Genomic DNA, 15,474 nt, shown 5'->3' with positions numbered 1-15,474 from the left:
AGACTTTCCGGATTCTCAAGAATGCTGGCAATGGATTCTAGCTTATACCATGAAGACTCTGATTAAAGAATCCAAGAGATACTCATTCATTCTAATGTAGAATGGAGGTGGTTGTCAGGCACGTGTTCATAGGTTGAGAATGGTGATGAGTGTCACGGATCATCACATTCATCGTATTGAAGTGCGAATGAATATCTTAGATAGAAACAAGCGTGTTTGAATGGAAAACAGAAATAGTTGCATTAATTCATCGAGACACAGCAGAGCTCCTCACCCCCAACAATGGAGTTTAGAGACTCATGCCGTCAAAGAGTAGAAAGTTCAGATCTAAAAATGTCATGAAATACAAAATAAATCTCTAAAAGTTGTTTAAATACTAAACTAGTAACCTATGTTTACAGAAAATAAGTAAACTATGATAGATAGTGCAGAAATCCACTTCCGGGGCCCACTTGGTGTGTGCTGGGGCTGAGACTTGAGCTTTACACGTGTAGAGACTCTTTTTGGAGTTAAACGCCAGTTTGTAACCTGTTTCTGGCGTTTAACTCTGGTTTGCAACCTGTTTCTTGCGTTTAACTCCAGAATAGGGCAGAGAGCTGGCGTTGAATGCCAGTTTGCGTCATCTAAACTCAGGCAAAGTATGAACTATTATATATTTCTGGAAAGCCCTGGATGTCTACTTTCCAACGCAATTGAGAGCGCGTCATTTGGACTCATGTAGCTCCAGAAAATCCACTTTGAGTGCAGGGAGGTCAGAATCCAACAGCATCTGCAGTCCTTTTTCAGCCTCTGAATCAGAATTTTGCTCAGGTCCCTCAATTTCAGTAAGAAATTACCTGAAATCACAGAAAAACACACAAACTCATAGTAAAGTCCAGAAATGTGATTTTTAATTAAAAACTAATAAAAATATACTAAAAACTAACTAAATCATACTAAAAACTAAGTAAAAACAATGCCAAAAAGCGTATAAATTATCCGCTCATCACAACACCAAACTTAAATTGTTGCTTGTCCCCAAGCAACTGAAAATCAAATAGTATAAAAAGAAGAGAATATACTATAAATTCCAAATATCAATGAAACTTAGCTCCAATTAGATGAGCGGGACTAGTAGCTTTTTGCCTCTTGAATAGTTTTGGCATCTCACTTTATCCATTGGAGTTCAGAATGATTGGCATCTATAGGAACTTAGAATTTAGATAGTGTTATTGATTCTCCTAGTTCAGTATGTTGATTCTTGAACACATCTACTTTATGAGTCTTGGCCGTGGCCCTAAGCACTTTGTTTTCCAGTATTACCACCGGATACATAAATGCCACAGACACATAAATGGGTGAACCTTTTCAGATTGTGACTCAGCTTTGCTAAAGTCCCCAATTAGAGGTGTCCAGGGTTCTTAAGTACACTCTTTTTTTTGCTTTGGACCTTGACTTTAACCGCTCAGTCTCAAGTTTTCACTTGACACCTTCACGCCACAAGCACATGGTTAGGGACAGCTTGGTTTAGCCGCTTAGGCCAGGATTTTATTCCTTTAGGCCCTCCTATCCACTAATGCTCAAAGCCTTGGATCCTTTTTATTACCCTTGCCTTTTGGTTTTAAGGGCTATTGGCTTTTTGCTCTTGCCTTTTGGTTTAAAGAGCTTTTGGCTTTTTCTGCTTGCTTTTTCTTTTTCTTTCTCTCTCTTTTTTTTCGCCATTTTTCTTTTCTCTCTTTTTTTTTTGTTTAGTTTTTGTATTCACAGCTTTTTCTTGCTTCAAGAATAAATTTTATGATTTTTCAGATTATCAATAATATTTCTCCTTTTCATCATTCTTTCAAGAGCCAACATATTTAACATTCATAAACAACAATTTCAAAAGACATATGCGCTGTTCAAGCATTCATTCAGAAAACAAAAAGTATTGTCACCACATCAAAATAATTAAACTAATTTCAAGGATGAATTCAAAACCATGTACTTCTTGTTATTTTGTTTTTAGAACATTTTTCATTTAAGAGAGGTGATGGATTCATAGGACATTATTCATAGCTTTAAGGCATAGACACTAAACACTAATGATCATATAGTAAAGACACAAACATAAAGAAAACATAAAGCATAGTAAATGAAAAACAGGAAAATAAGAACAAGGAGATTAAGGAACGGGTCCACCTTAGTGAGGGTGGCGTCTTCCTCTTCTTGAAGAACCAATAGTGCTCTTGAGCTCCTCTATGTCTCTTCCTTGCCTTTGTTGCTCTTTCCTCATAGCTCTTTGATCTGCAGTCAATTGCTCTACCACTGAATTATGGAAAAACAAAACCAATGCTTTTACCACACCAAACTTAAAAGGTTTGCTCGTCCTCGAGCAAAAGAAGAAAGAAGTGGAGAAGATGGAGGAGATGGAGGTGTGTGAATGGGTGGGTTTGGGAGGGAAATGGTTTGAATTTGAATGGTGAGGTAAGTGGGGATCCTGTGGGGTCCACAGATCCAGTGGGGTCAAGGATTTAGCATCCCTGCTCCAATTAGGCGTACAAAACACCCTCTGTATGCAATACTGGCGTTTAACACCAAACTGCTGCCTGTTTTCGGTGTTAAATGCCCAAATGTAGCCTGTTTCTTGCGTTTAACGCCAGGTTGATGCTTGTTTCTGGCGTTAAACGCCAGATAGGTGCTTGTTTCTGGCGTTTAAATATGCCAGAATGCTCTTCCTCCAGCGTGTGCTATTTTTCATTCTGTTTTTTATTTTTCAGTAGTTTTTGTGACTTCACATGAGCATCAACCTAAAGAAAACATAAAATAGTAATGGAAAATAAATAGATATAATTAAATAACATTGGGTTGCCTCCCAACAAGCGCTTCTTTAATGTCAATAGCTTGACAGTGAGCTCTCATGGAGCCTCACAGATAACCAGAGCAAGGTTGGGGCCTCTCAACACCAAACTTAGAGTTTGGTTGTGGCCTCCCAACACCAAACTTAGAGTTTGAATGTGGGGATTTTGTTTGACTCTGTATTGAGAGAAGCTTTTCATGCTTCCTCTCCATGGTTACAGAAGGAGAACCTTGAGTCTTATAGTTTGCAATGTCTGTAAACCACAGAGCTTCCTGAATAACAAACAATTGCTCATCCGGAAAGGTTTCAGAGATCTCAGTAGGAGGGAGGGATGCTCCTGCTACTGGTTCTATTCGGGACAGATGATCAGCCACTTGGTTCTCTGTCCCTTTTCTGTCTCTTATTTCTATATCAAACTCTTACAGAAACAACACCCATCTTATGAGCCTGGGTTTTGAATTCTGCTTTGTGAGTAGATATTTAAAAGCAGCATGGTCAGTATACACAATCACTTTTGATCCTACTAAGTATGATCTAAACTTGTCAATGGCATAAACCACTGCAAGTAATTCTTTTTCTGTGGTTGTGTAATTTTTTTGGGCATCATTTAAAATGCGGCTAGCATAATAAATGACATGCAGAAGCTTATTATGCCTCTGTCCCAGTACTGCACCAATGGCATGGTCACTGGCATCACACATTAGTTCAAATGGTAATGTCTAGTCTGGTCAGAAATAACTGGTGCTGTGACCAGCTTAGCTTTCAGAGTTTCAAACGCCTGTAGACACTCTGTGTCAAACACAAATGGCGTGTCAGCAGCTAGCAGGTTGCTCAGAGGTTTTGCAATTTTTGAAAAATCCTTTATAAACCTCCTATAGAATCCTGCATGCCCCAGAAAGCTTCTGATTGCCTTAACATTGGCAGGTGGTGGTAATTTTTCAATTACTTCCACTTTAGCTTGATCCACCTCTATTCCCTTGTTTGAAATTTTATGCCCAAGGACAATCCCTTCAGTCACCATAAAGTGACATTTTTCCTAGTTTAAAACTAGGTTAGTCTCTTGGCATCTTTTCAGAACAAGTGCTAAATGGTCAAGGCAGGAGCTGAATGAGTCTCCAAAGACTGAAAAGTCATCCATGAAGACTTCCAGAAATTTCTTTACCATATCAGAGAAGATAGAGAGCATGCACCTCTGAAAGGTTGCAGGTGCATTGCACAGACCAAATGGCATCCTTCTGTAGGCAAATACTCCAGATGGACATGTGAATGATATTTTCTCTTGATCCTGGGGATCTATTGTATTTTAGTTGTAACCTGAATAGCCATCCAAAAAGCAGTAGTATTCATGACCTGCTAGTCTTTCTAGCATCTGATCTATGAATGGTAAAGGGAAATGATCCTTCCTGGTGGTTGTATTGAACCTTCTGTAGTCAATACACATACGCCACCCTGTAACTGTTCTTGTAGGAACCAGTTCATTTTTTTTATTATGAACCACTGTCATACCTCCTTTCTTAGGGACAACATGGACAGGGCTCACCCAGGGGCTATCAGAAATAGGATAAATAATCCCAATCTCCAGTAACTTAGTGACCTCTTTCTGCACCACCTCCTTCATGGCGGGATTTAGCCGCCTCTGTGGTTGAACCACTGGCTTAGCATCATCCTCCAATAGGATCTTGTGCATGCATCTGTCTGGGCTAATGCCCTTAAGATCACTTATGGACCACCCAAGAGTTGTCTTGTGTGTCCTTAGCACCTGAATTAGTGCTTTCTCTTCCTGTGGCTCTAAAGCAGAGCTTATGATTACAGGAAAAGTGTCACCTTCTCCCAGAAATGCATATTTCAGGGATGGTGGTAGTGGTTTGAGCTCAGGTTTAGGAGGTTTCTCCTCTTCCTGAGGAGTTTTCAAAGGTTCTTTTATTTCCTCTGGTTCCTCCAGATCAGGCTGAACATCTTTAAAAATGTCCTCTAGCTCTGATTCGAGACTCTCAGTCATATATACCTCTTCCACCAGGGAGTCAATAATATCAACGCTCAGGCAGTCGTCTGATGTGTCTGGATGTTGCATAGCTTTGACAACATTCAACTTAAACTCATTCTTATTGACTCTCAGGGTTATCTCCCCTTTTTGAACGTCAATGAGGGTTCGTCCAGTTGCTAGGAATGGTCTTCCTAGAATGAGAGTTGCACTCTTGTGCTCCTCCATTTCCAGCACTACAAAGTCAGTAGTGAAGGAAAATGGCCCAACCTTGACAATAATGTCCTCAATTATGCCTGATGGGTATTTAATGGAGCCATCAACAAGTTGAAGACAGATCCTGGTTGGTTTGACCTCTTCAGTCAAGTCAAGCTTTCTGATAGTGGATGCAGGGATTAGGTTGATGCTTGCCCCAAGATCACATAAAGCTGTCTTGGTGCAATTTCCCTCTAATATGCATGGTATCATAAAGCTCCCGGGATCTTTAAGCTTTTCTGGGAAGCTTTTCAGAATGACTGCACTGCATTCTTCAGTGAGGAGAACTCTTTCAGTTTCACTCCAATCCTTCTTATGACTCAAGATATCTTTCATGAACTTGGCATAAGAGGGTATTTGCTCAAGTGCCTCTGCAAACAGAATCTTTATTTCAAGAGTCCTGAGATAGTCTGCAAAGTGAGCAAATTGCTTATCCTGCTCCTCTTGGCAAAGTTTTTGAGGATAAGGTATCTTGGCTTTGTATTCCTCAACCTTGGTTGCTGCAAGTTTATTTCCTACAGAGGTGGTTAGAGAAGCCTTTTTAGAAGGGTTGTTATCAGCACTTGTGTGTGTCTGATCCATCACTGGCGTTTGAATACCAGGGTTGGAAGCTTGATTGGCGTTGGACGCCAACTTCCTACCTGTTTCTGGCATTTGAACGCTAGAACTGAGCTTCCATTGGGCATTTGACGCCAGCTCCTTGCCTGTTCCTGACGTTTGAACGCCAGAACTGTGCGTGGGTTGGGCGTTTAACGCCAGCTTAGCATCCTTTTCTGGCATTTGAACGCCAGAGTTATTCCTCTCTGGGCTCTTACTGTCCTCAGAGGAATTTTGGATAGTATTTTGCTCATCCTCTATTAGTTGTTCTTTTCTTGGCTTTCTGCTACTCTGAAGTGAGGTATTTAATGTTTTTCCACTTCTTAATTGAACTGCCTGGCACTTTTTTATTATCTGCTTTGATAACTGCTGTTTTGTCTGATTCAATTGTGCTTCCATATTTTTATTAGCATTTTTATTGTCTTGTAGCATCTCCTTAAATTCTGCTAGCTGTTTTGTTAGAAAACATAATTGTTGTTTGAGTTCAGCAACTTGTTCTGGAGGACCAAGTTCAGTAGACACTGCTTTGGCTTCTTCTTTTATGGAGGACCCACTACTTATGTACAGATGCTGATTTCTAGCAACTATATCAATAAGCTCTTGAGCCTCTTCAATAGTTTTTCTCATGTGTATAGATCCACCAGTTGAGTGGTCTAGAGATATCTGAGCTCTTTCTGTAAGTCCATAGTAGAAGATGTCTAATTGCACCCACTCTGAAAACATTTCAGAGGGGCATTTCCTTAGCATCCCTCTGTACCTCTCCCAGGCGTTATAAAGGGATTCATTATCCTCTTGTTTAAAGCCTTGGATGTCCAGCCTTAGCTATGTCATCCTTTTTGGAGGAAAATATTGATTCAGGAATTTGTCTGATAATTGTTTCCATGTTCTTATGCTTGCTGTGGGTTGGTTATTTAACCACCTTTTAGCTTGATCTTTTACAGCAAACAGAAATAGTAACAGCCTGTATACATCCTGATCTACCTCCTTGTCACGTACTGTGTCAGCAATTTGCAAGAATTGTGCCAGAAACTCAGTAGGTTCTTCCTGTGGAAGACCGGAATACTGGCAGTTTTGCTGCACCATGACAATGAGCTGAGGGTTTAGCTCAAAACTGCCTACCTTGATGGAGGGTATACAGATACTACTCCCATATGCAGCAGTAGTGGGGTTAGCATATGACCCCAGAGTCCTTCTGGACTGTTCATTTCCACTTAGGTCCATGATGGAGAAAGGGAGATGATGCGGATTAAAAAAAATTTTTTTTTTGAAAACCAAAATTAAAATAAAATAAGATAAAATAAATGAAAAATTGACTATAATTTTGAAAATTTGAAGAATAATAAATAAAGGAAAATTGAAAACTAAATTAATTAATTAAAAAGATTTGAAAAAGATGTGGGTGAGGATTTTCGAAAAAAATGTAGAGAGAGAAATTGGTTAGGAAGTTTTGAAAAAGATATGTCTTAAAATTAAAGATACTTGTAAGAAAATAAAATAAAATAAATAAAAAAGAAAAGATGTGAAAAAGATTTGATTTTAAGATTTGAGATTAGAAAAGATAAGATAAGCTAGGTAAGAGAAGATAAGAAATTTAAATTTTAAATTTGAAAATCAAATTTTGAAATTGAAATTTGAAATTTGAAATTTAAAATTTTGAATTTTGAATTTTCGGAAAAGTCAACAATGTAAGATAAGGATTTGAAAAAGATTTAAATTTTGAAAAGATTTAATTTTTAAATTTAAAAATTAAATTTTGAATTTTAAATTTTGAGATTTTAAATTTTGAAATTTGAATTGTGAAATTTGAATTTTGAATTTTGAAATTTGAAATTTGAAATAAGATAAGATAAGTTTTTGAAAAAGATATGATTTTTTTTGAAAAAGATTTGAATTTCGAAATTTTTAAAACTAAGATAAGATAAAATAGAAATTTTAAAATAAAAATCTAAATTTTTAAAGGAAAATTTCGAAAATCAATTAGAACAAAAAGGGAAAATATTTTTGAATTTAATGAAGAAAGAGAAAAACAATAAAAAGACACAAAACTTAAAATTTTTTAGATCTAATGCTCCTTATTTTCGAAAATTTTGAGGAAAAACACCAAGGAACACCAAACTTAAAAATTTTAAGATCAAAACACAAGGAAGACTCAAGAACACTTTGAAGACTCACAAGAATAACAAGAACATGAAGATAGAACACCAAACTTAAAATTTTTAGAAAACCAAAATAAAATTTTCGAAAACCAAAGAAAAATTAACAAGAAAACACCAAACTTAAAGTTTGGCACACGATTTAATCAAAGAAAAATTATTTTCGAAAAAGAGATTTTAAAAGGGAGATAGCCAATTACCAAGAACATAAGCACAATGCTCTAGCCAATTGAGCTATAAATTTAACGTGTTTTAACAAGGTATTTAATAAATAAATTTTTTTTGAAAACTGATATTTTGAAAAAGCACAAGAAAAACAAGAAAATACACAGAACAGGAAAAACTAAAGATCAAACAAGAAAAATAGCAAGAACAACTTGAAGATTAAGAAAGAACAATGAACACAAATTCGAAAATTTAAAAGAAAATAAAAACATGCAATTGACACCAAACTTAAAATAAGAAACTAAACTCAAACAGAAAAACTCAATTATTAGTTTATAAAAATTTTCAAAAAATTTAAAAAGAGAAAATAAGGATTCAAAGAAAATTTCAACTAAAAACAATAATAGAACACACAATTTTAGTGACTCTAAACTAAAAAGATAAATTTTTCCTAATCTAAGCAACAAAATAAACCGTCAGTTGTCCAAACTCGAACAATCCCCGGCAACGACGCCAAAAACTTGGTGCACGAATTGTAAATCACACTTTTCACAACTCGTACTACTAACCAACAAGTGCACTGGGTCGTCCAAGTAATACCTTACGTGAGTAAGGGTCGAATCCCACGGAGATTGTTGGCTTGAAGCAATCTATGGTTATCTTGTAATTTTTAGTCAGGATATCAATTATAATTACCAGTTTGGATTGCGAAAAATAAAAGCGCATGAATTAAATACTACTTCTTATGCAGTAATGGAGAATATGTTGGAGTTTTGGAGATGCTTTGTCTTCTGAATCTCTGCTTTCTCCCTGTCTTCTTCTTCACGCACGCAAGGTTCCTCCTATGGAAAACTGTGTGTTGGTGGATCACCGTTGTCAATGGCTACCTTCCGTCCTCTCAGTGAAAATGGTCCAGGTGCGCTGTCACCACACGGCTAATCATCTGTCGGTTCCCACTCATGCCGGAATAGGATCCATTGATCCTTTTGCGTCTGTCACTACGCCCAACACTTGCGAGTTTGAAGCTCGTCACAGTCATTCAATCCCTGAATCCTACTCGGAATACCACAGACAAGGTTTAGACTTTCCGGATTCTCAAGAATGCTGCCAATGGATTCTAGCTTATACCACGAAGATTCTGATTAAAGAATCCAGGAGATACTCATTCATTCTAATGTAGAATGGAGGTGGTTGTCAGACATGCGTTCATAGGTTGAGAATGGTGATGAGTGTCACGGATCATCACATTCATCGTATTGAAGTGCGAATGAATATCTTAGATAGAAACAAGCATGTTTGAATGGAAAACAGAAATAGTTGCATTAATTCATCGAGACACAGCAGAGCTCCTCACCCCCAACAATGGAGTTTAGAGACTCATGCCGTCAAAGAGTAGAAATTTCAGATCTAAAAATGTCATGAGATACAAAATAAATCTCTAAAAGTTGTTTAAATACTAAACTAGTAACCTAGGTTTACAGCAAATGAGTAAACTATGATAGATAGTGCAGAAATCCACTTCCGGGGCCCACTTGGTGTGTGCTGGGGCTGAGACTTGAGCTTTATACATGTAGAGACTCTTTTTGGAGTTAAATGCCAGTTTGTAACCTGTTTCTGGAGTTTAACTCTGCTTTGCAACCTGTTTCTGGCGTTTAACTCCAGAATAGGGCAGAGAGCTGGCGTTGAACGCCAGTTTGCATCATCTAAACGCAGGCAAAGTATGGACTATTATATATTGCTAGAAAGCCCTGGATGTCTACTTTCCAACGCAATTGAGAGCGCGTCATTTGGACTCCTGTAGCTCCAGAAAATCCACTTTGAGTGCAGGGAGGTTAGAATCCAACAGCATCTGCAGTCCTTTTTCAGCCTCTGAATCAGAATTTTGCTCAGGTCCCTCAATTTCAGCAAGAAATTACCTGAAATCACAGAAAAACACACAAACTCATAGTAAAGTCCAGAAATGTGATTTTTAGTTAAAAACTAATAAAAATATACTAAAGACCAACTAAATCATACTAAAAACTAAGTAAAAACAATGCCAAAAAGCGTATAAATTATCCGCTCATCACAAGGCATGAAGGAATCCCTCAATTAAAGCAATTTCATAACAACAAGGATCAAGTGTAGATACAACCTTTTGGGTTGCAGCTTTTCATTCTTCCTTCTGTTATGCTCCTTCTGAATCATAATACAAATGTTCTTTCCTTTTTTGGTTGTTTTCCTGCATGCTCCTCAAACGTTGCTTGCTTTTCAAGCTCTTTGGGTTTCTGGTTAATTTGCAAAGCTTATTTGTGGGCTTTTGAACTTTCCTTTGGTGTGTGAACACCAAACTTAGTTCCTCACCAATGTTTCTCATGCAACAATTTAACTATCTGTGAAATCCTTTTTCTAGCTAAAGGTAATAAAACTAAAAGCTATGAAATAGCAAATAGTTAACTAGTTTATCTAAATGTTTGAAGCTAGCATTATGAAGAAAGTGAGAATACATTTTATGATGAGATTTTGGTGGAACACCAAACTTAGAATACTTCATTCTCCCTTATATTGTTTTGGTGTGCAACACCAAACTTAGCTTCTTGCAATATAGATAAAGCTAATTAACCTTTTTATTCAAATAGTTATGAGAAGAAAACTACCTCAGGTTGGGTTGCCTCCCAACAAGCGCTTCTTTATTGTCATTAGCTTGACATCCTCTATGCTTGCTTAGCTCAGATTCTGGACTTCCTTTTCCTTGTCCCATTGTCCTCCTAGGTAAGGCTTTGTCCTGTGACCATTTGCTATGAAATGACTGTTTGTTGCTTCATCTTGCAATTCAAGGCTTTCATAAGGAAAAACCTTTGTCACCAAATATGGGCCAGTCCACTTAGACTTAAGTTTGCCAGGGAAGATCTTAATCCTAGAGTTATATAGGAGCACTTGCTGTCCTGGCTTGAACTCCTTCTTTATGATCTTCTTATAATGCCACCTCATAGATCTTTCCTTGTATATCTTAGCATTTTCATAAGCTTCTAGCCTAAATTCGTCCAACTCGTTTAGTTGTAGTAACCTTTTCTCCCCTGCTATATGAGAATCAAGGTTGAGGAGTTTAGTAGCCCAAAAAGCTCTATGTTCAAGCTCTACAGGGAAGTGGCAAGATTTGCCATACAATAACTGAAAGGGGGACTTGCCAATGGGAGTTTTGAAAGCTGTCCTGTATGCCCATAGTGCATCTTCTAGCTTCCTAGCCCAATCTTTTCTTGTGCTTCCCACTGTTTTCTCTAGGATCTTCTTTAACTCCCTATTTGCTAATTCAGCCTAGACATTAGTCTGAGGGTGGTATGGTGTGGCTACTTTATGGATTACTCCATATTTGTGGAGGAGTTTCTCCATTTGTTTGTTGCAGAAATGACCACCACCATCACTAATAAGACCCTTGGGCACTCCATATCTTGTGAAAATGTGCTTCTTAAGGAATTGGAGGACAATCTGTGCATCACAGGTGGTTGTGGCTATGGCTTCCACCCACTTTGAGACATATTCTACTGCCACCAAGATGTATCTAAAAGAGTAGGAAGGGGGAAAGGGTCCCATGAAATCAATGCCCCATAAGTCAAATAGCTCCACTTCCAGGATGAAATTTTGAGGCATCTCATTCCTTCTTGTCAATCCTCCAGCTCTTTGACATTCATTACATTGGTGAACAAACACTCTGGCATTCTTGAAGATAGTTGGCCAATAAAAGCCACTCTGCAGTACCTTTGCAGCTGTTCTTTCTGGTCTAAAGTGTCCACCATAGGCTGAACCATGGCAATGCCACAATATATCTCTCATTTCGTTTTCAGGGACACACTTCCTAATTACCCCATCAGAGCATCTCTTGAATAAGAAAGGTTCATCCCACAAGAACCTTCTTGCTTCATTGATTAGCTTCTTTACTTGTTGCTTGGAGAATTCTTGAGGTATCTTCCTTCCCACTTTGTAGTTTGCTATGTCGGCAAACCAAGGTGTTTGTTGAATCTGCAATATGTGTTCATCCGGAAAGCTTTCATTCACTGGATGAGATGCTTCGTGAATTGTTTCCAATGGCAACCTTGATAAGTGATTAGCAACTTGATTTTCACTGCCCTTCCTGTCCTTTATTTCAATATCGAATTCTTGTAGGAGCAATATCCACCTGATAAGTCTTGGTTTAGCATCCTGTTTTGACATTAAGTATTTAAAGGCAGCATGGTCAGTATAAACTACAATTTTGGATCCTATCAAGTATGATCTAAACTTATCAAATGTATAAACCACAGCCAATAACTCTTTCTCTGTAGTGGTGTAATTCTTTTGAGCTTCATTCAACACCTTACTTGCATAATAGATGACATGATGCAAATTTTCCTTTTTTTTTCCCAACACAGCACCAATTGCAATGTCACTTGCATCACACATTAGTTCAAAAGGTAGTCTCCAATCTGGGGGTGTGATGATTGGTGCAGTTGTGAGTCTGTTTTTTAGAGTTTCAAAAGCATGCTGACAATTTTCATCAAAAACAAAAGGATTATCAACCATCAACAGATTGCTTAATGGTTTGGCTATTTTTGAAAAATCCTTAATAAACCTTCTATAAAATCCAGCATGTCCCAAGAAACTTCTAACAGATTTCACATTAGTTGGTGGAGGGAGTTTCTCTATGATCTCCACCTTTGCCTTGTTAACTTCTATCCCTTTTCTTGAAACTTTGTGACCAAGAACAATTCCTTCAGGCACCATGAAATGGCACTTCTCCCAATTTAGAACCAAATTGGTTTCTTGGCATCGTTTCAAGACAAGGGTAAGATGATGCAGGCAGGTACTGAAAGTGTCACCAAAAATAGAGAAATCATCCATGAAGACTTCAATAAATTTTTCTACCATATCTGAGAAGATTGAGAGCATGCATCTTTGAAATATGGCTGGAGCATTACATAATCCGAATGGCATCCGTCTGTATGCGAAAACTCTACAGGGACATGTGAAAGATGTCTTCTCTTGATCCATGGGGTCAACTATTATTTGATTATAGCCGGAGTACCCATCAAGGAAGCAGTAATATGCATGACCAGCTAGCCTCTCAAGCATTTAGTCAATGAAAGGGAGAGGGAAGTGATCTTTGTGTGTGGCATCATTCAATCTCTTATAGTCAATGCACATCCTCCATCCAGTCACAGTTCTTGTGGGAATAAGTTCATTCTTTTCATTAACAATAACTGTCATCCCACCTTTCTTTGGTACCACTTGAACTGGGCTTATCCATGAACTGTTGGAGATAGGATAGATGATCCCTGCATTCCATAACTTCATTACCTCCTTCTGGACAACTTCTTTCATTGTAGGATTTAGCCTTCTCTGAGGTTGAACCACTGGTTTGGAGTTATCCTCCAAGAGAATCTTATGCATACAAATTGCAGGGCTGATGCCTTTCAGATCATCATGGACCATCCTAATGCATCCTTGTGAGCTTTGAGTACACTAAGGAGTTCTCCTTCTTCTTTTTTTCTTAAGGAAGAATTGATGATCACTGGGAAGCTCTCTGATGTGCCAAGAAATGCATACTTGAGATGAGTGGGTAGAGGCTTCAGTTCTTGTTATGGTAATTCTTCTTTCTTTTCTTGTTTCACCTCTTTTCCCATGGAAATCCCAGCTACTTGTTCGTTGATTATCTCCTGATCACCTTCTTCTTCTAGCTCATGCTGATTGGTCTCCAACATTTCTTCTACTAAACTCTCTATCAAATCCACTCTCATGAAGTCTTCTTGCTCAGGAGGGTGTTGCATTGACTTGAAAACATTTATGACCATTTGCTCATTGTGCACCCTAAAAATCATTTCTCCCTTTTCCACATCGATGATAGCTCTTGCTGTGGCTAGGAATGGCCTTCCCAGAATGATTGAATTGTTTCCTTCCTCTTCAGTATCCAAAATCACAAAGTCTGCTGGAAAGATAAACTCCCCAACCTTCACCAACAGGTTTTCCACAATTCCGTTGGGTGTCTTGATTGATCTATCAGCCATGACCAATGACATCCTGGTGGGTTTAAGTTCTTCTATGGCAAGCTTTCTCATCATTGAGAGGGGAATTAAGTTGATACTGGCACCAAGGTCACAGAGGGCTTTGTTGAGAACCATTTTGCCAATGGTGCATGAGACTACAAAACTCCCTGGATCTTTGAGCTTTGGTGGGATGCCCCTTTGGATCACAGCACTGCATTCCTCAGTGAGCAACACAGTCTCCTTCTCAAGCCAACTTCTCTTTTTGTTTATAAGCTCCTTCAAGAATTTGGCATATAGGGGCATCTGCTCTAATGCCTCGGCCAGGGGAATAGTTATCTCCAACTTCTTGAAAGTCTCAAGGAACTTATGAAAGTGTTGATCATTTGCTTCTTTGTTGAATCTCTGGGAATATGGCAGTGGAGGTGTAAAGTTCTTCTCTGCTTGCTGCTTTTGTCCCTTGGTTGGCTCTTCCTTTTCTTTGAGCTTCTCTGGAGTATTCTTGCTTGCTGTTATGTCCTTGTCATTGGCTTCCTCTTTTTTAACCTGCTTCTTGTCATTTTCCTTTGGCTTTTTGGTTGCTTCTTCATTTTTCACCAAGATCTTTCCACTCCTTAGCTGTATAGCTTTACACTCCTCTTTTGGATTGGGAATGGTGTCGCTTAAAAGTGAACTTGATGGTCTCTCAATGGCAAGTTGCTTGGAAAGCTGTCCAATCTGCCTCTCCATATTTTTCATGGAAGCCTCCTGATTCTTTGTTGTCATCTCTTGGTGTTTCATCAGTTTATCCATTAAGATCTCTAAATTGGTAATCCTCTGAGAGTCTTGTGAGGTTGGTTGATTGTGGGGTGTTGAGGGTTGAGGGTATATGTTTTGGTTGGTGGCTTGGTTATTGGATGGATGATGGTTAGAGTTGGGGTAAGTGTTTTGTGGTTTTCTGTATGTATTTTGGTTATTGTTTTGCTGGTTGTTATGGTTTGTGTTTTTCCAATTGTTTTGGTTTGAGTTCCTTTGCCATGGTTGTTGAGTCTGAGTGTGGTTGTCTCCCCATTTGAGGTTGGGGTGGTTCTTCCATGAGGGGTTGTAAGTGTCACCATAAACTTCATTTGATCCAGAATTTTGGTTGTGCATGTATTGGACTTGTTCTTGCTGTTGGTCCTCTTGAGTTTCTTCATTTGTCCCCCATGTAGTTGATGTTGGTTGGTGCTTACTGCTGCAACTTGGAGGCTATCAATCCTTTTGGCCATTTGCTCAAATTGTTGTTGAATTTGCTGCTGCATCATTTTGTTTTGAGCTAAGATTGAGTCCACTCCTTCCAACTCCATCACTCCTTTCCTCTGTGATGGTTGGCGTTGCCTTTGGTGAGCAAAGAAATACTGGTTGTTAGCTACCATGTCAATGAGATTTTGGGCCTCCTCTGCAGTTTTCATGAGTTGCACAGAGCCTCTTGCTGAATGATCCAAAGCCTCTTGAGATTTCATTGTCAAACCTTCATAAAAATTCTGCAATCTATCC

The sequence above is a fragment of the Arachis ipaensis genome, chromosome B6 (genome assembly GCF_059453495.1).
Source record: "Arachis ipaensis isolate K30076 ecotype BB chromosome B6, ASM5945349v1, whole genome shotgun sequence".
In the NCBI taxonomy this organism is placed as follows: Eukaryota; Viridiplantae; Streptophyta; class Magnoliopsida; order Fabales; family Fabaceae; genus Arachis; species Arachis ipaensis.
Note: the sequence above shows the minus strand (reverse complement) of the source record.